Source organism: Antrostomus carolinensis, unplaced genomic scaffold (genome assembly GCF_000700745.2).
Source record: "Antrostomus carolinensis isolate BGI_N321 unplaced genomic scaffold, ASM70074v2 scaffold32432, whole genome shotgun sequence".
Lineage (NCBI taxonomy): Eukaryota > Metazoa > Chordata > Aves > Caprimulgiformes > Caprimulgidae > Antrostomus > Antrostomus carolinensis.
In genome coordinates, this window is record NW_010302160.1 from 1 (window position 1) to 211 (window position 211).

Genomic DNA, 211 nt, shown 5'->3' on the forward strand with positions numbered 1-211 from the left:
GAGGGCAATAGCCACTCCAGCCCCACTGGGCCCGTGCGGGTGCGAGACTGCTCCCGTGCGCAACGTCGGGCCCAAAACCCCTACAGCCGGCCCAGAAGATGCCGTGGGAGCAGCCGTGCACAAGCACCAAGTGCTGAGAGCAGCACCCCCAGCCAGGCGGCACTGGGGCCATCCCGGAGCTCCCCGGCACCTGACAGCAGCAGCACCAGCC